Below are 25880 nucleotides of genomic sequence, written 5' to 3'. Positions count from 1 at the left end.
ACCCCAAATGGGGTCCCAAAGAGTTGGACACAACTGAAATAGCTGAAAAACAACAAACTACCAGCCTAGCTTCTAGCTTGATCTCTACAGTTATCACTGAAGGAGGCAAGCCTTGAAGATAAGAAGGCTGGAATCACCAACTGCTAATCATGGGGAGGTAAACCCAAGAACTCCAGGAATAATAGCACCATCCACCCTCCCCTTAGACACTGGACTTGCTTCCAGCCCTCGTCCAGCCCACCAACCTTGGTCCAGGAAACAAACACTTTTGGAGATATCATCAAGCAACTGATTTTGCAGGTGTTCCTGCAGCTCCCATCTCCTTATCAGCCACAGCTACTGAAGACTCGGAAAAGTAAGTTCCCATCCCCAAAATCCATGACACTGTCAAATAGCCCAATGTCAGAAACAGACATGATTTCATCAATGGAAATGACACTAAAGATGATCTATTGTTTGCTTTGCTGCTGCACCCTAATGTCCACTAGGCCTTTTCATTTGAGTTATAGCTAACACCTCCTGTATACGTTTTATCCTATTAGAAAGTGATCTCCTTAGAAGAGGGACTGTCATGCTTTTTTATTTTTATCCTATTTTTCATTCATTTACTCATTCATTTATTTTTTTTCTTTCCTTTATTCATTCATTCATTTATGAAGAGCTGGAAGGGATCTTGTAGACCAGTGGTGTCAAATTCAAATAGAAATGGATCCCTGTAGGCTGCATATCGACTTAGAAAACCACAAATTAACATTAACTATGTTGCATTGCATTCTTTTTTTATTTTGTTAAACATTTCTCAGTTACATTTTAATCTGATTGAGGCTCCATTAGGGAGTTTTGCTAGCAGGCCAGGGTGACCTATAAGCTGCAAGTATGACAACTCTATTATAGACCGCGTAGTACAATTTCCTTATTTTACAGATGAGGAAACCAAGATCCAAGGAAGTTAAATTCCTTGCATGAAGTCACCTTACTACATAGGTAGTAAGTGGCTGAAATGGAATTTAAATCTAGAACATCTAACTCTAGACTCAGCATTCTTTCCACTCGACATCACGCTGCCTCACAAGAAATTAAGAATGTTTTGCCTGAAGAAGTCTCCTCATCAGAGGCCTTCAAAAAAAGGTAGAAGGACCACTTGTTGGGGATACATATCATAACAGGGGGTTGTACACTTCTCAGAGAGTAAACCTTGATAACCAGGAAGGTTGTCTTTTCCAGCCCTAGGATTCTAAAGTTTCTTTATCTTACTAACAGCACAAAATGATATCTATCATATTTTATAAGAATTTCCCCAAGCAGAAGACAGGCCAGAGCTCTTTAGCAATTTAAGCTAGATGAAGTCATCCAAAATGCACTTGTGCTAGTGACCTAATGTTGGTCCTATTTCTTCTCTCATTTCTATTGTTCTACACTATCTACCCACTAATTCCTTAATGAATGAGAATAGCAATAGAATTTCCTAAATGGATCCATACAGGACTCTTTCAGGACCTGTAAAGTCTTATCCTTAGTCTGTATATTAATCTAAGATCTCAGAGTTAAATGCCTTATCTTCAGATTGAATCTGCAAATTCAATTGAGGTATATTTAGGGGCAGGGAAAATACTGCAGAGGACCTTCTGCCTCATTTTAGTTCAGTCACATTGAGAGAGTGGACAGCTCATCCCAAGAGAATACAAATGACTGCCCAAAAAAGCCTCCACCAAAATCCTGGTGAGGAGGATAGAAAGGGGGATGAGGATAAGATTCTCCTATTGGGGCTTAAAGGAGCAGAACCAATGGAAACCCAGGAGGCCCAAGGATGATAATCCACCAAGACAGGAAACACACTCTCCAAGACGTTGGCATCCAGGGAAAAATCCCACCCTAGTCACAGCTTTACTGAAGTACTTATATTTTGATCATACTTTGAATCAGATCTTGAGTGGGATGCTGTTCTCAGATGACCACACAATTTATAGAATGAATGTTGTAAAAATCTGTTAGTTTTATGCCTAGCTTTGAGGTAGCTTAGATGCAGTCTTAACTAGAGATAAAATAGAGAAAACTTCCTTGTTTTCTTGAGCACTAGAACTGTGTATCTACTGAAATTACGTTGAAACGTCAAAATAGGGCTGGCCAACAAAACTGAAAACTATCTTGGATGTCAATGAAAGACATTAATTATTAAGGCCCCCAAGTTTATAATTAGAAGGTGGTGCCATAGGATTGGAAAACCAAGGAGAGAGCTTCAAAGTCAATAGAACTATATATGTAAGAGGTTCATGTGCTACGTATGTACAAACACATACAAAAAGACTGAAGTGTCACCTTGTGCATGTAGCTATTTACATAGGCACATCTCTTTGTGGACATATAGGTCTGTGTCTCTCCTATACACTTGTCATACATAGTTGTCTGCGTGTTGTGAGTTTTAGCCTGTGAGCTCCTCAAGGACAGGGGCTGTGTTTTGCCTTTCTTTGTATCCCCGGTGCTAAGTACAGGACTGGCACATAGTAGGTGCTTACTAAATGCTGATTGACTGAATATGTGCATTGATCTCTAATCCATGCAATATTTTATAGTCTAAATGATATACACATACATTTGAGAGGCAACATGATATAGTAGAAGAAGGTTGGACTTGGAGTCAGTAGGACCCTGGGTTCAATTCCCCTGTGTGACCATGGTCAAGGTACTTAAGTTCCCAAGCCTTTGATTGCTCTGCTATGAAATGAGGATGATAATACTTGTACTACCTTCTTTGTAGGGACATTGTAAGAATCTAATGAGATGTCTGCAAAATGATCTGCAAACATTAGAGTACTACATAAATACCAACTATTTCATATGTAGGAAATATTTTTTATTTGTACATGCACATATACTCCTATAGATGTGTTTACGTAGTTGCCCATGCACTGATGTTTTATTCTGTGCTTACATATACACACACACATATATTTTCATGTGTGAATGTATATATCTATTCATTTACAGCATTAGGCTTTCATCATAAATGTATGCTGAGTCATATATTTCGAGCTGCAAGGGACCACAGAGGTCACCTCCATTAAAGCCCCTCATTTTAGAGATGAAACTGAAACCTAGGTTCAGAGATATGTTCAAAGTTGTACAAGCAGCAAGTGGTAGCAAGTGGCAAAGGCAGGATTCAAATCCAGGCCATCTGACTCCAAATCCAGCACTTTGTGCACAGCCCCTATGCTCGTTCTATACATTTAATATATATGCACACACATATATGACTTGCATGCATGTACACATATATAGGAATATAAGCACACATACCTGTGTATATATAGCATGTGCATGCATGCATGTAGATTGTGTGTATTTTATATATGTGTGTGTGTATACGCACATATATATGTGTGTGTATATATATATATATATATATATATATACCCACATATATTAAAGCAATGAGAAATATTTCAATGTATTGCAACCCAATACCCAGAACACCAAGTTCTGGGCTTATATATCCTGGATTCAATCTTGGGGACTTCTCTAAAAACCCCATTTTTCTGTCTCATTTTTACCATCTCACTCAAGGTTTCTTCTCATAATCTCGAATATGTGGCTGATTCCTAGGCCTCCTCAGATGCTGATAAAAGTACCCCAAATCTTGTGTAAACACTTATGGTAACAATACATACCAGGACAGCCTTTATTGCAATACACATTAATCATAGTAGTCCATTAATAACTGATGTAATTTTTCTCCAATTTTGAGTGAGTCCCATTTGAGAACCATAGAGAACTTTGTACTTTTCTCATACTTTCAGCTAAGTGGAGCTCCAGAACTACTAGGGTAAGGTTGGGATTTATCTTGATCCCAGCTCTTCATGCTTCCTGTTGAATAGGAGCAGGACAGTGGCTATCAACCCTGGTGGTTAAACTAGCAGTTGTGGTGAATAGATAGATGTATGCAGTATTTGGGGTTGGCATGGTAATGAGTAGCTCTTACTGAAAGCAAAGTAATAGAATTTAGAATGGTGTTATAGCTTCAAGTGAGATGAACACTTTGCAAAGGGTATTCCCTTGGTTCAGGTCTAGCTAAGGGTCCTTTCAATACAGAAAATATATGATTTAAAAAAAAAAAAGCTTTTAAAGCATTTCCAAGGTCATAAATTTGTAACCAGTTAAAGTTTAAAGGTGAAAAAAAGTGATACCTATGACAAACGATGATATATGAAAGTCTCCTCACTCAAAGGTTTGATGAAAATGTTGAAAATGTCAGATGTTTGGCTTGTCCAAAGAGATGATTTACCTGAGAATGATGACTGAAGACCTAAGCCAAAAAAAATAGTATTCTTTTGAATTAGTGAATTCAATTCACATGATACAGATAACACGATTGAGTTGGGGGCAGGACAGGAAGGAGGTGTGGGGGGGGTGGGGAACAACGGACTGGCAGATGTAATTGCTGAGTCACAGTGATCTTTGAAAGACAGTGGAAAACTAGAGAAGTATAGGATTTGAGAAGGGCAAATGTTGCTCTAAGAAGAGAATGGAATCTGCAAAGCCCAGGTCAGTGAGTTTGATGTTAATTCCTGGCGAATTTCTGGGACATAGTAATAAAACAAGATTAATGAATATCTAGAAAAGGAAGCAGTGATCACAAAGAACCAGGATAGCTTCATCAAGAACGAGTTGTCCAGGACACACCTTACTTCCTTTTTAGAAAGCATTACTAAACTGTTAAATGGGAGGAATGCTGTAGTATTCAAAAAGTATCTTATGCTGTTCTTGTAGAAAAATAGAAACGTATGTATGAACTAAATAATAGTACAATTAGATTGATATGGAACTGATTGAATGGATGGATACAAAAAGTAATCATTAATGGTACCATGTCAACTTGGAAGAAAGTCTCTAGTGAAGTACCCCAGAGATCTGTGTAAGTACAGTCTCATGCTGCTTAACATTTTTATCAAGGATGTATATAAAAGTGTGGGTGGCATACTTATTAAATTTGCAGATGCCACAAAGCTGGACAGAAAGATAACACTCTTGATCACTGAGCTAGGATCCTGATGGTATCTTGACAGACTAGAATACTGTGACGAATTAAAACAGATAAAAATGAATAGGGATAAATGTAAAGTCTTACATTTGTGTTCAAAAATTAATTTCAAAATATAAGATGAAGAGACATGGTTAGATATCAATTTGTATGGAAGAGATCTGGGATTTTTCATGGGCTCTAAATTCAATATGTGTTAGTAGGTTGATAAAGTAGACCAAAACAAACAAAAAAAGTGATCATATATTATATTAAGATAGAGTTTCCAGGAACAAGGCATTGATAATTGTCATGTATGCTGATCAGACCACAACTGGAATGTTGTGTTCAGCTTTGGGCACCAGAGTTTAGGGATTCAATTCAATTCAATCTGACAATCTCTTCTTATACTCCTCTGTGCCAGGAACTACACTAAGTACTGGGGATAAAAAGCAAACATGAAAGTCTCTGCCTTCAGGGAACTTGTTCTTTATTGGAGGTAAATAACACGTATACAGAAAATTCAATCTATGTATGAAATAATTTCTTTGGATGGGCTAGAGGCATCTAATATGAAGGTCTATTATGAAGGTCTATTATGGTCTAATAGTCTAATACGACTAATATGATCTAATATGAAGGACTATTTATTTAAAAATAATATGGAAATTGAAGTGGGATAGGGACACTTGAAGCATAGGCTGACATAGATGGATGTCCCGTCCCGCGGGACATCAACGGAGGTCCGGACCTGTAAAAGAAGGAGGGGAGCAGGGGACACAGGAAATGGAGACAAGACAGGCTTTCTGATCAAGTCTCGTTTATTGAAGGCAAGCTCAGGGTAGTTATACACACCGTAAGAGGGAGTAGGGGAGTTCCACCACCGGTATAGGGGCGGGGTATTCCAGGAAGAGGTACAGCTTTGTCCATAATTTGTTCTTATCACAAGGACCACCAAAGGTATAGGGGTATTCCAGGAAGAGGTAGTAATTTGTTCTTATCACAAGGACCACCAAAGGTATAGGGGTATTCCAGGAAGAGGTAGTAATTTGTTCTTATCACAAGGAGGCCTTGACAACTGCAACCTAGTAATTTTCCAGAGGTCATACTGGGCCTGTGGTCCCTTACAGATGGATATGACAGAACAGGCTTGGTGCCCAGGCTAGGCAGCATACAACTCAAAAATGCAGGAATTCTGAGTGGGACCATAGGGGAAATTGCATGCCTTTCCAGAAGTAAGGGTAGTTTTGATTTGCCCATCAACTCTTGAACAAGAGGTAGAAAGGTGATAAGGTGGATGCAGGGTAGGTGATGAGTCCTTGGTCTGCTAGTACAGTCAAAGCAAGAGTTAGTAGACATCTAATTTCTAGTTGATTATAGAAGGAAGAGGTATGTTTTAATTACTCAGCCTCCAATTCTCAGCCAGCTAAGCTTTGTTTGAGAGTTCAAGTCAGTGTTTAGGTTATCTCTCATAGGGTGGGGAGTATCTCCAGAAGGTTTTTGGTACTGGACTAATGGGTAGTAGGCATATAAGCTGAAAAACATAGAGTAGTGCTGCCTGGATGGTAAAAGGCTTCAAGTTCATATCATTAGAGGATTCATTAAAGAAACTGGAGATGTGTTGCCTAGAGAATAAAAGATTTAAGGGAATATTAGTATCTTAAAGTGTTGAAAGACTTTCACAAGGAAGAGGGATTAAGTTTGCACTATTTGACTGTAAAAACCAGAACAAGGACAAATGACTGGAAATACCAAGAGGAAAGTTAAGGCTTGATTTATGCCAAAGCTCCCTAACAATGAGAGCTATCCCAAAGTGACTTGGGTAGTTCCAGGAGGTAATGTGATTCTCCTTATTGTCTTCAACCAAAGGCTATTGTGTTTCTAGGTGTGTTGCAATCAAGATTGCTTTATAGATATGAGTTGAGCTAGAAGGCTATATGAGGTCCCTATTGACACTGAAATTCTAGGTTTCTGTGGAAGAGAACAAAAAGAAAAGTTTCTGGGAAAATTTCGCTAGACGTCCTGAGTAATGAACACAAACAACACAGACAACATCTGTTCTGATCATTCAAGGGAAACTGGACAACATAATGTATTTTTTTTTTGAGGAATATGGTGATTGATGATGAAGCAAACACCACATTTCTAGTATGAACGATAAACAAAGTATCAAAATCTACTCTGGAAGATTCCAATATACAAAAGAGCCAAGGAAACTTCCATGTTAAAAAAAAAATCACAAGATGATAGTGGTATGTACCTTAGATATCAATGAGATCATACATGGAATTTGGAATCAAGAGTTCGATAGAAATACAGAATCTGAAAGTTGGGAGGGGTATCTAGTTCAACCAGGACTTGAATAGAATCCCCTCTCCTCCATCCCTATCTCCCATTAAAGATCTCCAGTGATGGAAGATTTACAACATTATGAGGCAGCCCGTAACACTCAAAGATAGCTCTAATTGTTAGGAAGTATTTTTGTAAAGTTGACATCACCCTCTTCAACTTTCATTGATTTCTTCTAATTCAAGCCATGGCACCAAGCAGGACAAGTCTAATCTCTCTTCCTTGTGACAAGCTGGCAAATATTTGAGGATAGCATTCATGTTCCCCTATGCCTTCTACTCTCCAGGCTAAACTTTTCCTATTCCTTCAGTCTTAATATAGCATGGTTTTGAGTATTCTTATCATCTAGGTTGCTCTTCCTTTGGCTATTTTTCAAATTTGTCAATTCTCTTTTTAAAATATGATGCCCAGAATTGAATGCAGTATCACAGATATTTTCTGACCCAGGGACTTGAACTCTTTGACAGTTAGGTGCCCTTTTAGAATCTCTTCATTTATCTTGCATTTTGATTTCCTATTTGTCGTTTTGTTGTTGCTGTTTTATATTTCTCTATCTGAAGATTGGGGCAGCTAGATGGCACAGTGGATAGAGTGTCAGGTCAGAAGTCAGGAAGACTCATTTTCATGAGTTCAAATCCAGCCTCAAACACTTACTAGCTCTGTGATCCTGGGAAAGTCACTTAACCCTGTTTGCCTCAGTTTCTTCATCTATAAAATGAGCTAGGGAAGTCAATGTCAGTACCTTTGCCAAGAAAACCCCAAATGGGGCCACCAAGAGTCAGTTAAAGGCTGAAACAACTGAACAACCACAAAATCTGAAGATTGTTTTACTGGGGAGAAAAAATGAAATCAGAATAGGAATTAATTCCACCTCTGCTCATTATTTTTTAGCAGGTCAGTCTCATCCTCCCCCCTACACACACACACACACACACACACACACACACACACACACACACACACACTCCAATAGCTTGTAAAACTCAATTTGTTGTCACTAAGTACATTCTGATATTTGATTTTCTTATTATTACAGGATCATATCATTCTTTTGTATTCATCCTTAGTTCCTTCTCTATTTTTATCTTGTACATGCTACTATAGATCCAGAACCTCATTGATGTAGATTTCCCTTTGCCAGTATAAATTGCGACCCATTCATCCTGTCCAATTTTTGTCCATATCTTTCTATCAATTCCTCATAGAAAATCCACCCAATGTACTATGGTTGTTGTGGTTGTTGTAGTTGTGTTCAGTCTTTCGGTTGAGATATACAATAGAAAGTTGGAGACATAAGGCTGAAAGTCAAGAGAGAGGTTAAGACTGGATAAATAGATCTGAGAATCATCTTCATAATGATGATAATTGAAACCATGGAAGATAATGAAATCACCACGATAAATAGTATAGAAGGAAAAGAGGAATGATCTCATGGCAAATCCTTGGGGGACACCCACAGTTAGTGGGGATGACCTGAATGAAGAAGCAAAAGAGAATGAGGAGCAGTTAGACAAATCAGGAGAGAACAGTGTCACCAAATAAAAATCTAGAGGACAGAATATCAAGGAAAAGATTATTGGCGATGTCAAATGCTGCAGAGAGACTGAGAAGGATGAGGACCTACATTGAGGAAAATCACTTTGGCAGCTAAATGGAGAATAAATTACAGTGTGGACAGACTTGTAACAGGTATACCAATTAGAAGTCTGTTGGAGTAGCCTAGGCAAGAAGTAACGATGTCCTGAACTGGGATAGTAGATGTGAGAATGGAGAGAAAAGGACAAATACAAGAGATATGGTGAAGGGAGAAAGGATAAGATTTAGGAACAGATTTAATAGGTAGAGTAAATGAGTGGAGGGTGACACTAAGGTTTTGAGTCTAGCTCACTAGGAGGGTGGTACTACCCTCACTAGTAATAGTAAAGGTCAGAATTAAGGAGGGTTTAGAGAGAAAGATAATAAGCTGTTTTAGATGGTTCAAGTTTGAGATGCCTAAGGGACTTCCAGTTCAAGATAGCCAAAAGGTAGTTGGTCATTCGAGACCGGAGCTCAGGAAAGAAAGTAGGGCTGGATATATAGTTCTGGGAATCATTTGAAAAGAGGTTATAATTCCTGAAAAGACTTATATGAATGACGCAAAGTAAAGTGACCAGAACCAGGAAAACGTTGTACACAGTAAGACAATACTGTACAATGAAGAACAGTGAATGACTTAGTTTTTCTCAGCAATACAATGATCCAAGATAATTTCAAAGGACTCATGATGAAGCATGCTATCCCCCTCCAGAGAAAGAACTGATACTGTCTGAATACAGACTGAAGCATGCTATTTTTCACTTCTTTCTTTTTTTTATTTGATTCTTCTTGTACAAAATTACTAGTATGGAAACGTTTTATATGATTGCACTTATATAAACCATGTCAAATTGCTTATCATCTCATGGAAGGGAGTGGGAGGGAGAAATAATTTGGAACTCAGAACTTTTTTTAATGTTAAAAATTGTTTTAACATATAATTAGGTAGAATAAAATATTATATAGTAAAAAAAAAAAAGGTTATAATTGAGTCTATGGAAATCGATGAGATTACCAAGTGAGATAGTATAAAAGGAAAAGAAAAGAAAGCTAAGGAGAGAGCCTTAGGGGAAATTCATAGTTAGTGGGTATGACCTAGATAATGAACCTGCAAAGGAAACTGAGGAGTGGTCAGACAAATAAAAGGAGAATCAGGAGAAAGCAATTACTAAAACCAAGAGAGAAGAGAGTACAACAATGATCAACAATGTCAAATGCTGCAAAGAGGTCAAGGATGAGGACTGAGAAAAAGCAATTAAATTTGGCAATTAAGATAATTTTGGCAACTTTGGAAAAATATTTCACTTAAATGATATAGTTGGAAACCAGATTGCAGAGGGTTTAGAAAAGAGTGGGTTTAAAGAACAATAGCTAACAGCGATGTTAGGATCAATCAAAGAAGGCATGGGCACATTTGTAGGCAGTAGATAGGGAGAGAGTATAGATAAGAGAGGTCAGGGATGTTAGTTGAAGCAATCTGCAGGAGAAGATAGGAGGAGATGGGACCAAAGGCACATGTCACATCCTGGTTTATGTGCCTTAATGACAGAATACCTCCCAACCATTCATGTCAGGTGGACATACCTTTCCTCAGAACCTTCTTGCCCCTCATCAGGGAGTGATGAACCACCAGGACTTCTCTCTTCCTCCTGTGGCTAGTCCTCTCTCCTGGTGGTTCCTATAGATCCTCGTTGTCGTTATTCTGTGGAAAACCAGAAGCCTCTTCCTCTTTGGAATACCCACTTCCACCTTCTGTGGAAAGAATGTGCATTTTGCTGCTAATTAGTTTCCCAGGTCCTCCTCTTCCCTGTGTTACTTTCTTCCACCTTCTAGGCCTCCTGACATAAGGTTGGATTCCCCTCTGTTTCCTTGAATTGTTTTTCTTCTTTGCTTTCCTCTTGAAGATGTTTTCTTTCTTTCATCATTCTTTCTAATAAGCCAAAATTCTAAAATATGTGGAAAAACTTCACCTTACATCAGAGTAAACATGGTTTTGACTCAACATATTTTTTTAATCATCAAGTACATCAGCTCAAGACATGTTGCGTAGAATATAGTTTTGGTACATCCAAAATATTTTTATTATAGATTAATCAGTAACAAAAGCAAGGTTAGTGTTTGAAAAACTCATGCTTTTAAAAAGAAAGCACACTGAAGAATAGAATCACTATTCAGTAAAACCTACTGGTAAAACTGCATATCTGTATGACAAAAAAAATAAAAAGTAAATTTAAAGATTTGTAACTATACTTCACACTGAAAATTAATATTTCATTGGATTTTGGGGTACTTCTTCCAGCAATGCTCTATCAATCAATCAGTCAGTTATTAAGCACCTACTATGTGCCAGGCATTGTGCTAAGCCCTGGGGATACAAAGAGAGGTAAAAGTCCATGAGTTTACCATCTAATGGGGGAGATGATATGCAAACAAATGCAAAGAAACTTTACACAAGATAAATTGGAAATAATCAATAGAAGGAAGTCACTAAAATTAGAGATTGGTAAAGACTTCCTGAAAGGACATAGAATTTTAGAAGAGACTTGAAGGAAGCCACAAAAGCCAGGAAGCAGAGATTAGGAAGGAGAAACTGTTTCAAGTACGGGGGACAGATAGTGAAAATTCCCATAGTTGGGAGATGGAGTGCCTGGTTTGAGGAACAGCAAGGAGTCCAGTATCACTAGATCTCAGAGTACTTGGGGGAAAGGGGGTTGGTCTATGGGATGAGGAGAATGGAAAGGTTGGCAGGGGAGGCTTTAAAGGCCAAATAAAGGTTTTTATATTTGATACCATAGTTGATAGTGAGTGGCTCAGTGTATGGGGTGGGGGTGGGGGGGTGATATAGTCAAATTTGTCCTTTTAGGAAGATCATTTTGACAGCTAAGTGGAAAATGGACTGCCTTTGGGAGAGACTTGTCACAGGGAGGCCAACCAGCAGACTACTGCAGTAATCCAGGTATGAGGTGATAAGGGGAGTGACAGTGTCAGAGGAGATAAGGGGGCACATGTGAAAGATGTAACAAAGGTATAATCAATAGACCTCGGTAATAGGTTGGATGTGCCAGGATGGGAGGGGAGGGGAGGGGAGGGGAGGCGGTGTAAGATGAAATAGAGAGTGAGGAGTATGAGATGATACTTAGGTTTCACCTGGGGCACTAGGAGAATAGCAGCTAAAGCAGTGGATACTGGGCTTGGACTCAGGAAGACTCATCTTCATGAGTTCGAATCCAACCTCAGCATAGTATGACCCTATTTGCCTTAGTTCCTCACCTGTAAAATGAGCTAGAGAAGGAAATGGCAAACCGTTCCAGTGTCTTTGCCACGAAAACCTCAAATGGAGTCACAAACAGTCAGACAAGATTAAAATGACTCAACAACAGCAATGGTGCCCTCTACAATGAAAGGTACATTTGGAAAGGGGGAGGAAAAAGTGGGGAAAGACAGCTCATATGCAGAATAGAGAGAAGGTAATCTCTGAAAGAAAGGCACTAGCAGCTGGAGAGGCTAGGAAAGGCCCCTTATGAGAGGTGAGATTTGAGCCAAGTCTTGAAAGGAGAGAGCCTCGAGGGAAGGAAGGCGAGTCTTGAGGGAGACTCAGAAACGGAGGTGAGGAAGGAGAATGGATTCTGACCCTAACTTACTCATTCTGGCCTAGTCTCAGTAGCTCTTGTCAATGCCTTCCCATAAATCTTCCACAGGGGGCATGCTGGAAGACCTGGGCTATCTCTTGCTCTTGCCGGGTGGCCCATATGCTAGACAAACTGATGACTCTGATGATATCCTTTCCATCATTCCTTCCACATAATTCTTAAACAGTAATTTATCTCAACCTGCACACATCCACCACATACTTCTTCATTGCCCTTTAGTAATCTGCAACTTTAATTCTTGGGTTACATTCCATGATTTACATCTCTCATGCATATTTTAAAATATACAGTATTTCTTTTTTCTCTTCTTTCTTTCTTTTTTTTTTTTCTGGAGACAATTGGGGTTAAGTGACTTGCCCAGGGTCACATAGCTAGTAAGTGTCAAGTGTTTGGTTTGAGGCCAGATTTGAACTCAGGTGCTCCTGACTTCAGGGTCAATGCTCTACCCACTGCACCCACCAGCTGCCCCTAAATACACAGTATTTCTTGAAAGATATAACAACAGAAATAACTTTGATGTCTGTCTGATTATGGGTGCTAGACCTGGAGTTTGAAAGGTGCAGATGACAATCCTACTAGCTGTATGAACCTGGGCAAGTCATTTAGCCTCTGTGGGGCTTAGTTTCCTCTTCTGTAAAATGAGGGCATTGAACTAGATGGCTCTGAGAATGATGACTGAACCTTCTCACTCTAAAGCTATAATCTGATCAAGACCAAATGAGACATAAAACATTGAAAGTCACTGCCATTATCATAGATAATGACTTTGTGCCATGCCCAAATGAAAGAGATGGTAAGGTCCTCCAGAGGCTTCTATTGACAATAACGTCATAATTCCATCAGCACTAGAATTGCTGAGGTTCTTAAATGAGATCTGTGATCACTCAAGGATTTGGTCCACCTAGCCACACCACACCCCACATACCATAATAAAGTCTAACTAGATCAACATACTATTTTTAATTTTAGAAATTTGAAGAAAAAGGAATAATATATTTATCTCACAAAGACATTTTACAAATCAAATAGGGAAAATAATTTTGAGCTCTTTGCTCTCTGTATCACTTCATTTAAGGCTTTCCATATTTCTTTGGGCTTTTCATAGTTGGTATTTCCTATGGCAGAGTAATATTCCATTATATTAAACTGACCAGAATTTATTTTGCCATTCCCCAATTCTCTAACCTATGACTCATTGCCAGTTTTCGTTTTCACAAATAAAGCCACTATGGACATTTTTGTACAAATATGCCTTTTTCCCCCCTCCTTTTAATAACATCTTTAAAATATAGTCCCAGCAGTGGGATTGCTGGGTCAAAGGTTATGAGCAGTTTTTTATTTTGCTGTAACTTATATTGCATGTTGCTGGATTGCTTTTTTAATTTCATCGATAGTGCATTAGTGTGGCTATTTCACCACAGCCCAGCTAACTCTGAATTTCACCTTTTTAACTTCTTTTAAATAGTATGGTGAGGATCTAAAAGTTTTCATTTCTCTATTAGGAAATTTGAACAGTTTTTTAAGGCAATTATTAACAATTTGTGCTTCTTTCTTCAAGAATTGCCTCCTTACATCCTTTAACCATTTATCCACTGGTAAACAAAAACACAACACAACAAAAAAAAAAAAGGTTTTGACCAAAACCTGTCTGATCACAGACCCTAGCAAAATCCTAGGTGTCAGGAGATCTGGATTATTGTCCCATCTTTACTAATAAAGTTTACAATCTGTGATTTCCCTTCCTTTGGACATCAGCTTCCTCTCTAATAAATTACAGGACTTACACTAATTGATGGCTAAGATCCTTTCCAGCTCTAACAATTAAATGTTTATATCTGTGACTTTTGAACATTTGTAGTCCTCTAAAATAGAAACTAGGTCGCCATAACTTTTTATCGGTGTCACAAAGAAAAAGTTGATTTTTAAAATGTTATATGCAATAGAAACTATAGTAAATGATAACTTCCATCCCAGAACTATACAAAAAATTAGATTGCCCCTCAAGTAAAATGAGTGCCAATGTCCAGGCTCTGTGCCTGAAGACAACAACAGAGGGTTTGTCCAAGAAAGCCCCGGGGAAGGGGCATTAAAAACTTCAGGGAATGGTAGTGGACAACAACCCTGTGTGGTACCACAGTGCAGAGACCATGACATCCCAGGACCATGGGCTCTGAGATCCCCAAAACAACATCCTGAGACACCAGAGAAGTCTTTGAAGATCCAGCAGTAGAATCTTGGAAATCCAGAAGAGCTTAAATTTGGGAGCTCCGGATCAGGGCAAGAACCCAAGGCACCCAGGGCTTGGGGTCAAGCAGGGCAAACAACACTATCCAAAACTGCAGCAGGAAATGGAAAACACCAACCAATAGGGAAGGGAATAAACATTTATATGGTGCCTAATATGTGCTGAACATTTTTTTTTTTACAAATTTTATCTCATTTGGCACTCACAAAAACCCTGTGAGATAGGTGTTGTGATTATCCCCATTTTACAGTTGAAGGAACTGAGGTTAAGTGATCTGCCCAGATTCACACAGCTAGTAAGTGCCTGATGTTGGATTTTGAGCTCAGGTTCTCCTGACTCAAGGCCCAGCGCTTCATCTACTGAGCCCCCTAACTGTCCGGTAGCAATAGTTGGCATTTATAAAGCACCTACTATGTTCCAAACACTGTGCTAAACACTTTTCAAATATTATCTTATGTGATCCTCGGAACCAACCCCAGAACGTAAGTGCTGTTATAATCCCCATTTTACACTTGAGAAAACTGAAGCAAACAGAGGCTAAGTGACTTTCCCAGGGTCACATAGGCAGTAAGTATCTGAAGCTGGATTTGCAGTCAAGTCTTTCTGATTGCAGGCTCAGCATTCTATCCATTGAGCTATCCAACTGCCTCACCTACCTTCAGCATCAAAAACTGTTGCCAATCTAATCCAATCACAATTGCAAGTAGAGATTAAATTTTAAAAAAAAAGGATTTTCCACAAGGTCTACATGAATACCTAGAAGAAATGAGGCAAGACATAAAAAATAAATAAATAAACTCTTGAGGAAAGAATTAGAAGCAATAGCAATGACAAAAAATCATATATAACATTAAAGCATTTTTTTTAAATACACAAAAGAGAGCAGAAGCAAGCACAGACAAGCAGGACAGTTTAGGAAGTAACATGTAGAATTTATTGTGCACTTTAAAAAAAAGCAAGCAACATGAAATGGAAATTCATAGTTTCATATAGTATCCTTTTTTGTGTTCTGCTATGTGTATGGAAATGCATCTTTTGGTGTTCATGTTAAAAAATGCAATAAAAACAAACACTTCTTTAATTGAATTGAAGTAAATCTGTTTCAAAAGTCATCAATTTTACTAGGGTCAACATAGTCAAAACTAACAAAATAAACACCAATCAAACAGGTTGAAGCATCAATGAGTGACCTTGTATTATCATCCTTGTAAAGTCATGTCTTCTACTAATCCCTAGAGAAATTGGTACATTGTTTTTAGGGACAGCATAAATTTTAAGTCAAAAAGATCTTACAGAGGTCATTTAGTTTAACTTTTTCATTTTACAGATGAAGAAACAAGGGTTCGCAGAGGCTAAGTAATTTTAAGATTGACAAGGTACTTTCTTCCCAACAACCCCATGATAAACATGTAGAATTATTTTCATTTTACAGATGAGGCTTACAAAAGTGTCACAAACTGTGCCAGGACCACACAGCTTGTCACTGTTGGAGATGGCCTTCAAACAAGCTGTCCCTGGATCCCGTCATATTTATTTAACTAATTAACTAATATTTACCAAGCCCTGCTATGTGTAAGTCACTGAGGCTATAGAGACAAAACTAAATAGTCCCTGTCCTCAAGAATTTTATAAGATTACCGCGCTCCCAATGGAAGAGCTCCTTTCTCTGTATTATCTGGTATATAGTCTCCTATGTATGCCATCTCTGATTTCTGTTTTGCTACCAATTTGGATAAATGGGTTTTATTGGTTAAATGCTACATGTGTTCATCATGGAACTGGCATTTGGTGAGAAAGGGGTCAAACCTCGGATACAAAGCTTAGGGTCCTGCTTCTCCCCAATAATGTTCTAACAATTGGAAATTAGATTAAGCTTGATTATCCTCACCTAGACTAATAATATTTAAGGAAGCAATAGATGTAATTCTAGCCTGGTACTCCCGCTCTCTGTGAGGGCATAATGGCCTCTGATCACAGCCTCCTGATTTCCCCACCTGGAAGAAAATAAGGCCTCCATTGAAGGAAGGTAGGGGCAGAAAAGGCTAGAAATGTCTATTCTGCCTCCCTTTCAACCACATAATGGTACCCCATGCTACATAATGGAGAATAAGTCCCTCGCAGCACATGGGCCTCACTACCCATGGAAAAGGGCTTTGAGTTACAAAGTACCATATAAATATCAGCTCTTACTCTCCCTCTGAACTTTAGGAAAAACCCAAAATGTTCAACATAAGGGTTACTTTTAGCTAAAAATGAAGTCTGAGGTCCATAAATCAAAATGTAAATGGAGAACACAGTCCTGACAAACTGACAGAAGAGATTAGTGATTTCTTTATTATTCACCGATAGCAGCTGGTCTCAGAGTAACCTCTGAAACATCAATCTATGTTTAACATATTTTGAGACTGATTGATTTCAATCATCCCAAGAGAAAAAGTAATAACTCAAAGAAGGGCAAACAAACCTACCAACATTTTAGGCTCTGTCCACGTGCAGCCTCTGACTCTGGTGTTTTAGTCATTCACTGAATTATATTGATACACTCAAGTTATAACTTGATTTCTGACTACATCTGGCCACATGTGTATTGTGACTTCCTTGTTTCTGATTTACCCTCTGATCCAGAGCAGCTAGGTGGTTCAGGACTGGAGTCAGGAAGACTCATTGTCACGAGTTCAAATATGGCCTCAAACACTTACTAGCTGTGTGACCCTATGCAAGTCACTTAATCCTGTTTGCCTCAGTTTCCTCATCTGTAAAATGAGCTGGAGAAGGAAACAGCAAACCACTCCAGTATCTTTGCCAAGAAAACACCAAATGGGGACAGAACTAAAATGACTAAACAATACAACAACTGACCTTCACAGAATCATAGTAATTAAGACATTTTAGAACTGGAAGGGAACTTTAGCATCATGCAGTTCAACCCCTTTATTATATAAAGAAGGATATTAAGATCCAGGGAGGTTCAGTGATGATAACAGGAACACCAGCATCATCACACATTGTATGCTCAATTGCTCATGTCCCAATCATCTTGCTAAATTCCACCAAGCCGAGGCAGTGAAGAAGGAGGTACTAGATTTCTACTGGAGACAGAAGAGTTACCTCAAGATGAATGTGGCCAGGCCAAATAGTGAGAATGACTGAATTACAGTACTGCAAATCCCTGGCCCTGTCTCAGCCATTCAGATTAACACAGCAGACACTGTTCAAAATTCATAGATACATCTACAATGAGCTGTGTCACTGCATTCTTACTGGGCGAGCCTTGGTCTCCAGGCCTTCAACCCTGTGTGAAGGCTGGACAGCATCTTTCCCTTTTCTAACAAAACATCTAACATCTTTCCCTTTTCTTTTTTCTCCCTAGACCTCATGTTTCTACCTGGTTTCTGTTTTCTGTATCACATTTCTACATTATTTTAAGGTTTACAAAGTGTTTCTCTCACAACAAATCTATGAGATATGGAGTGCAAGTACTATTATCTCCAGTTTAGAAATGAGAACATTGTCCAGAATCACACAAATATCTAGCAGCAAAATCAAGAAACAGTCCCCTGTCTTCTAGTCCAGTGTTCTTTCCACTAAAGCTCTTTACTTTATTAGCCAACCTGCAGGCCAAAGTGAAGCCCTCTGATTTATGCCTAGAGTTGCAGAAGCCATAACTACGTTTTCACATCCTGGCTTTCACTGTCTTTAGCATTAATATTCTAAAAGTTGCCACAAGATGGAGATATCATGCCATAGACTATAGAGGAAATGTAAACCTCTCTACCTTCTAGAGCAAGAAATCAGGGGTTTTCTTCATTGAATACTCAAGAATGGCAGAGATGCTTCCAAAACTTAGGGAGAAATACCATTTTTTAGAAAAACTTAACACATTATCCATTGCCTTCTTCAAATTTTCTTTGGAAATTTTTTCTGGATTTATCTGTTTTCTCTTGATCACATTCTACCTTAGTAAATAGCCCAGTAGATAAAGTGCTAGGTGCAAGGCCTGAGTTCAAATCCTGCCTCAGAAACTGACTAGCTATGTGAACCTGGGTGAGACATTTAACCTCAGTTTCCTCATCTGCAAAATCGAGGTGATCATAATGCTTATTTCACAGAGTTATTGTGAGATATACATGTAAAGTGCTTTGCAAACCTTAAAGTGCTATATAAATTCTAGTTGTTATTATGTTTATTTATTCATATGCATCTTCCCTATTAGACTGTCAACTCCCTGAGAGCAAAGACTGTCTCTTTTTTTTAATAATGTTTATAATCTTTAGCATTTTGTTGTTGCCATTTAATCATTTTTCAGTCATGTCTGAGTATTCATGACCCTTTTGGGGTTTTCTTGGCAAAGATACTACGGTGGTTTGCCATTTCCTTCTCCAGCTCATCTGACAGATGAGGAAACTGAGGCAAAGAGGGTGAAGTGATTTACCCAGGGTCATACAGCTAGTGTCTGAGACCTGATCTGAACTCAAGTAAATGAGCCCAGCACTCTATCTGTTGTACCACCTAGCTACCCCTATTTTTACTGTAAGGAGGTGAAATTATACAATAAATAGCCTGTTAGCAAGACCTGGCTTTGGACACTGACCCCCTCCTCCCCACTCCCCTTCTCTCCTATGGACATGTCATTTAACCTCTCTCTGAGCCCTAGGCCATTGCCTAAGATTCATCTGTTAAAATGAAGGCAAAGTGAAATAATTGCTGGAATCCTTGAAAAATTCCTCACAAGTTGCTCATTCAATGGTTTTCAAACAATTTTTTGTTCCTATTTTCTGCACCTTTTAATTTATTTTATAAAGTGATAATAACAAACCATTTCTTATATTTGTATAGTGCTTCGCAGTTTAGAAAGTGTCCACACATTGTACATTAGGTTAGTTCATTTGATCTTCATGACAATCCTGTAAGGTCACCAGGGCAGGCATTACTATCACCACTTTACAAAGGAGGAAACTGAGTTCCAAGAAGGTTAAATAGTGATGACATGACTAATGTTGGGAGTGGGGGTGGAGAGGGAGTACAATTTAGACCCAGATCTTCTTGTTCCTCCAGTATTGGTTATTGGGTTTGTTTGCTTCTTTTGTCACTGTACTTCATAGACGAGCTAGATCTTTATCTCCCAGGGTTTCGAAAAACATCAAAAACATGTCTCTTTCGCTTCCCCATCCCACCCTGCTTTACTTCCTCCCCACCCAGCTCCTCCCCTACTTCTGTCTCTCTTGCCTTAACTGTCCAAAATATAGAATATGTATATATACATATATATACACATATATATATACACACATAGTGCATTTGTGTATATATAAACATATGTGTGACTTTAAAAAAGTTTTCCCTAGTTTAGTTTTTATAAAGGTTTAAATCATCAATGTATCTATATACAGATATATATATATATCTGTATATAAATACTATAATATCTATAGTATTAGATAGCTATCTGAGGCACTGAAAGATTTATCAACTAGAACTTGGTCACACGACCAGTATGTGCCAGAGATCAGGCTATATTTTAAAACTCTGCTGATTATCTTCCACTGAATTTCTTAATCAACTCTCCTCCAGAAAGGTGACTCCTACCCTTCCCAGCAAGTCATTTTTGATATCTTTAAAGACTAAGCAATAAGTTACAAGGCTCATTGAATCCCACTGAACAAACAAACCACTTTTGCCTTTGTTAGAATGAGGTCTTCCAGACTCCAAGGCTAGCCCTCAAGACAACACACACTGACCCTAAAAACTAAATTTATTTGCTTTTTATTTATATATCTTTTTCCTGTTGTCACTGTCTCTCAAGAAAATAATTCCCTGACCCTGCTAAAGACCTTTCCATGCCACAATAGCTAATAAAGATAATAACAGAAATAATAATAATAACTTTTATGTGGTGTTTTAAGGTCTGCCAAGTACTTTACACTTATTATTTCATAAGGTAGGTGCTATTAGTATCTCATTTTACATATGAAGAAACTGTAGTGGACAGAGGTTAAGTGATTTGCCTGGGATCACATAGCTAATAGTGTCTGAGGGTATGATTTGAACTCAGGTTTTCCTGACTCCAGGTCCCAGGCTCTACTCACTATGATACACAGCTCCTACAGTCTCCATGATGCTCACAAACACTTGCTTTGAAGTGACAGTATGTTTCACAAGACAAAACATTTTTCCCACCATGGTTTGATCAGATTAAATCAGCTGATGATCACTTTGGAGCAGTCAAGGCCTCTATCACTAGGACACTATTTATGCTGTCAATATTGTAGATTAGTACAATGTAAAATATGAAGGAATGTTTTAATTTGCATCCTCTTTTCCACCTTTTCCCTCATTTCCAAGTACTATGTTAATTAAAAATGATCTCTGGAAAATAGCTTTCCAAAATTTTGCTGGCTCTGCAGATTCTTGAATACCATCAAATCTGTTGCAAGAGAATAAAAATGCTTATCAATAGAATCTTTTTAAAATGTCCTGGGGAAATTCTCTGGTTAAAGGAATCCTGGAATTAAATCCTTTGGTAAAGTAGACAATTGCTTTCTATACAATACTTTTAATGATTTCTGTTTTATGATGGGCAAAGTGAATAAATACCCTACAGTTCCTCGTGATTAATAAGTTCAATAATTTCTGTTTCATAGGTCACTACGGGCAATGAATTCATCACTCATCTGCCAACTTACTGGCAATAAACTTCCCCCCCAGACTGCAGACCCAGAAGAAGTAGTCCTTCATGCTGATGGTGGTGGTGGTGGTGGTGGTATTGGTGGTGTTGGTGGTATTGTTTTAGCTTTCTAGGATCTTGCAGAGAATGGTATCATTTTTGAGAACCCAGAGTCACCCACCACTACCACCATGATAAATCCACATAGAACCTTATGGAGGAAAAATATAAAATGTTTCCCAAATTTGTGTACCCACTACTATATTAGGTGTCCTCCACTACCCTTATTCTTGGTAATGAGGATATTACTTTCTGGATCCAGTAATCAAATCAGCAATATGATTGTCTCTGAAAGGGTGCATCAGTTGACTTATACATCAACTCATCAACTTTGTGATTCCCAAGACAAAAGTTCTGTTCCTTGGCCACCATCCATCTATATGTATTATATTTTTCTATTAAAATGTTAACTTCTGAAAGGCAGGGACTACTTCTCTTGGTAATGTTTTTATCCCCAGCACTTAGCACAGTGTGATTGGAACATAGTAAGCTCCTGATAAATGATTATGGCTTCCATCAACCCACCAATGTAGAAAGTGTTATGAGATGTCTCTAGCTTCCCATTTACTTGGCTGACAACTTATACCTTGTAACCGTGTCTTCAGTTCTTCCAGTTCTTAGTAATGTCCTAACTTATGGCTGATACCTTCTAGCATATTGAATGTGGAGATAGTGGTAGAATGACCTACTCCCTCCTGCACCTGTCTTCTTCCAGGTGTAGAATACTAGTCAGTGGGTCACAGGATCAAGGAGGAGGCTTCCTGCATTATCATGGGCATGCTTTTAATTCAATACTATGGGCTGCAAGAAGGGAGATGCATCTCCTCATTTAAAGGGCATCAGATTCCCCTCCTTTCAAATTTATATCTTTTTCTGATAAAGCTTTGAAGATAGGTAGTTTCTTCCTAGGATATGGAGCCAGAGGCCAAGATCTAGTTTGACTAGAAGAAGGAGGCAGGGCTTTTGTTGTTTTGCATGGTCTTTGCTTTTTGTTTATTTCCCACTTCCCTGTCTGTCACCAAAGGAGTAGAGACCTGGACACTTTGCCTTTATTTGTCCTCTTGTGCCTGTGGTTTATTGAGGGAATAAGAACCTTCCTTATTTCATGCATAAATAGAAGTATATATAGAATAATTTATATATATACACACACACATATTTGTGTCTAATGGCAGCCATCTCCAGGGTGAGGTGGGGTAGGGAAGAAAAAAAAGGAAAAAAAATTTACAAGATCGTTTTGTTGTATATTTGAAAGGAATAGCAAATTGTGCATAGAAGATTTGTAGTTTGATGTGAAATAATCTTTTTATTATACTATGTCATGAAAATGTTTGCTTTATTCCATAAGTTAAAAACAAAATAATTTAAAGAGAAAAAGAGCCTTCCTGTCTCACCCTCTTGCTTGCTGGTATGTAGTACCAGAGGGGGTTCCTCAAAGTGTTGCTCTGATCCCTTCTTGTAGCCCCTTGGCTATTCCATCTCTTCCCTTATCCTGGTATAACCAGGTGTTCAGAGTTTTCCTGTTGTGCTGGAAAAATGTTTGAAACCTAACCATAAATTCTGAGGATTGTAGTGCCATACAACATTTTCTTCTTACCATGGGAGGCTAACAAGAGCTCTCATTAGCTTGGTTCCTCCCCCCCCCCCCCCCGCAACTTGCTAGGAGGCTTAAAAAAACTGAGTCTGGAGTCTAGGTCAGAAGAGGAAGAGGGCAGAAGATTGAGGAAGCATTGGGGTGTGGATGGTGGCTGAGACTGTAGCTGGTGGCATCAACTGTAAGGAGATGGCACAATGATGGTGGTTAAAGGAGATAAAGAAGCTTTTGCAGGCATTTAATGAAAGAATTGCAAAACTAAAGACTGTTGACTTTGGCCATCCCTTTTTAGAGCTGCAAAATGTTTAACTCCTCCAACTTCACCAATGTTCATTGCTAATAAATGCTATCTATATAATTTCTTCTATTTTTTTATTTCTGTTACTAGATTTTGTGATATTAAAAAAAAACCATTATCAATCATAGCTGCTTTGTGATACATGTATATTATTGAGGGGAGGGGAAGGAAAGAGGAGGAGGAACTCAATGGATGATTCCAGTGACCAGAACATAGTACAATATTAGGTCAGAAGGTTTGACTTCTCTCAAGAACACTAGGATTTCTACCTGGGGGCTGAACCAGTCAGTCAGTCAATAAACATTTATTTAGGGCCTACTATGCATTAGGCGCTGTGCTAAGCAATAAGGATACAAAAAGAGGTGAAAGACAGTCCCTACTCTCAAGAAACTCAAGATCTAATGGAGGAGACAGCAAGCAAGTGAAGATAGATAGATAGATAGATAGATAGACAGACAGATATAGATATAGATAGATATAGATATATTTATCTCTCTCTACATATATATACACATACATAAATACACACAAGCTATATAAAGAAAAAATAGAAAAAAAAATTAAAGAGGGAAGGCACTAAAATTAAGAAGGATTGAGAAAGGCCTCCTGTAGAAAATGGAGTTATGAGTGGGGTAAGGTTTTAGGGGAAAAGATAATAGGTTCACTTTTGAACAATTTGAGTTTAAGATATCTGTTGGACTTCCACTTCAAGATGAAGATGTCTGAAAAACAATTGGAGTTGAAAGATTGGAGGTCAGCAGAGAGATTGGGCAGGATAGGTAGATTTGAGAATCATTAGCATAAAGATGGTAATTAAATCCATGAGAGCTGATGATATCACCAGTGAAGTAGTATAAAGGCAGAAGAGAAGAGGGCCCAGGTCAGAGCCCTGTGGGACACCTATAATTACAATCAATTGTGAGAGAATTTTATAATTTTACTATTCATTAATCACTTTTATAAACTACCCAAAACAAAATGAAACTGGGTCAGTATCTTTTTTTTTCACCTTTGCCTTAATTTAAAAATGAGTCAAAATGCTATTTCAGGACAAAACAAGAGCTGTCAGGTCTCACATTCTCACTTATTCCTTCCCTTCCCTTGCTTGCTCAAGGGATGCAGTTGAGGGCAGTGAACTGAGAGTAGGAATCTCTTGTTGGGAAGAGAAATAAGTGTATCTAGACCTGACTAGTGGGAGGAAATGTCCTCATATAGCCAAACCCTACCAGACAGCCCCACCTGGTGGATACAATACAGAAACAGAGATTTGGTCCAGAGCTGTTGCTTGTTAACACTTGTTAGGAATAAAATTTGATTTAAAATCCAGCTAATTGTTAGGACTCCTCCCAGCTTCAAAATTATCTTGTGCCTGCTTATTAGTGTATTTTATTCCTTTACCACCCCTAATACCTCACCACCCTGAGAATATAAGGTCCTTGGTGACAGGGACTATTTTTCATGTTGGCTTTATATTTTCATGTTGGCTCCCCAATATCTAGAACAATATGGTACAGTACCTAATAAATGCTTTAAAATTTTTGTTGAATTGATTGAATAGGTTGGGAAGCTTATTTTTTGAGAGGGGACAAAAACGGCTGTCTAGACCTCTTTAAATAACACTAATAGATCTCTTTCACTTCCTAGCTTCCTTTAAGACTCAGTTTAAATCCCACCTTCTCCAAGAGATATACCCCATGATCATACCACTCTAAGATCACTTCCCATTTACATTGTATATCTCTTATATGTATATAGTTGTTTGCATGTTGTCACCTTCATTAGCCTGCAGATCCCTTGAGAATAAAGATTTCCTTTTGCCTTTCATTGTAACCTCAGTACTTAATACATTGCTTGGTACTCAGTTAGTGCTTAATAAATGCATGGTGACTGACTGATTGACTACTTCTTTACAGATAAAGTAGGGTAATTTTTTTAAAAGAAGATTTTTAAAAGTCTAGGAATGTTAGGGACCACTGGTCCTTTACACTTTAATATGAACTAGCTTAATGAGATTACTTCCATCATAAGACCTTTATGAGAAAGAATAGGTAGTTGTTTGATGGGAAGGAGGAAGAAGAGTGATAGAGAAGTAATTTTGGAGCACAGGAATCTTGGGAGGGATATTGGGCAGCCAGAAGGCAGCATTAGGGTGCTATCCTCAGAGAGACCAGGGGGAGGTTGCCAGGAGAAGAGAGAAGGGCACAGAAAAGAGAGTTGAGAGGACACCAAATAAAAACTCCCAGTTGTTTTGCCCAGAGTCCAACTTACTTGAATGTTTCCTCTTTCTAACCACCCTGTAGTCCAGTATATGCCAGGTACAATATCTCCTTGGTAAAATATAAACTTCTTGAGAGCAGGGACTGTCTTATTTTTGTATCCCCAGCACCTCACAGCGCCTGGCACATAGTACCTGCTTCATTCTCCTTCATTT

This window comes from Vombatus ursinus, unplaced genomic scaffold (genome assembly GCF_900497805.2).
Source record: "Vombatus ursinus unplaced genomic scaffold, bare-nosed wombat genome assembly UNPS02014973.1, whole genome shotgun sequence".
In the NCBI taxonomy this organism is placed as follows: domain Eukaryota; kingdom Metazoa; phylum Chordata; class Mammalia; order Diprotodontia; family Vombatidae; genus Vombatus; species Vombatus ursinus.
The sequence above is the reverse complement of the archived record's forward strand: the minus strand, read 5'-3'. Positions refer to the sequence as shown.